The 1,094-nt window shown below is 31.5% G+C and overlaps 1 pseudogene; it reads left to right on the top strand.

Annotated features, from left to right (window-relative positions):
- The first annotated feature begins 318 nt into the window (after positions 1-318).
- LOC108178372 (U6 snRNA-associated Sm-like protein LSm5 pseudogene) lies at positions 319-596 on the top strand (annotated as a pseudogene).
- The last annotated feature ends 498 nt before the right edge of the window (positions 597-1,094 follow it).

Genomic DNA, 1,094 nt, shown 5'->3' with positions numbered 1-1,094 from the left:
TATTGGGTGAAAATATAGGCATGAATCTTCATGACTCTGAATTAGGCAATTATTTCTGTTATAGGATATCAAAAACACAAGAAACAAAAGTAAAAAGTAAACTAGATATCAACAAAATGAAAAGCTTTTTTCCTTCAAGGACACCATCAAAACTGAAAATACAATGCACAGAATGGGAGAAAATATTTGTAAATCAAATAGCTGATAAAGATCTAGTATCAAGAATATATTAAAAGAATTCATAATCCAACAATAAAAAAGACAAATAACCCAATTAGTGAATGGGCAAAAGATCTAAATAGAAATTCCAGCATAGCCATGGTGGCTAATGCTACCACCAGCCCATCACAGCTGCTGCTGCTACAGCTTGTGGATAAATGTATAGGATCCAGAATTCACATTGTGATGAAGAGTGATAAGAAATTGTTGGCACCCTTCTTCTTGGCTTCAATGACTTTGTCAATTTGGTATTGGAAAATGTCACTGAATTTGAAATCACAGCAGAAGGAAGAAGGACCACTAAATTAGATCAGAGTTTGATAACTGGAAATAATATAACAATGCTGGCCCCAGGAGGAGAAGGGCCTGACGTGTGAGCAGATTTCCTTGACTTACGCTAGATTCTGTGTTGTCTTCTGGTGGCAACAACACAGGTTTTTTTTTTTTTAACTTTTTAATGTTTAAACCCCATAAAGCTAAGTATCCCATTAAAAGGAAATGCTTTGAAGATATATTGTATACCCATTTTATAAGTTAATCATTATTATTTTGGAAAAAGAAGAAAAGAGTTTATTTTTTTGAAAACTAAAACAATAAAGGTGTCTTTGGTTAAAAAAAAAGATCTAAATAAAAGTTTCTCCAAGGAAGACCAACAAATTTCCAAAAAGCATATGGAAACATGTTCAATATCATTATTCATCAGCAAATCAAATCAAAAGAACATTAAGATACTATTTCACACCCAATAAGTAATCATAATAAAAATAATGAAAAATAATAAGTGTTGGCAAAAAAAGAGAAATTAGAATTCAAATAAACTACTGGAAAAATGCAAATGATGCAGCTTCTTTGCAAAACAAGTTGGAAAGTTCCTC

Source organism: Oryctolagus cuniculus, chromosome 12 (assembly GCF_051225735.1).
Source record: "Oryctolagus cuniculus isolate XC-2025 breed Fujian yellow rabbit chromosome 12, ASM5122573v1, whole genome shotgun sequence".
Taxonomy (NCBI): Eukaryota; Metazoa; Chordata; class Mammalia; order Lagomorpha; family Leporidae; genus Oryctolagus; species Oryctolagus cuniculus.
Note: the sequence above shows the minus strand (reverse complement) of the source record. Positions and strands in the feature narration are given on the sequence as shown.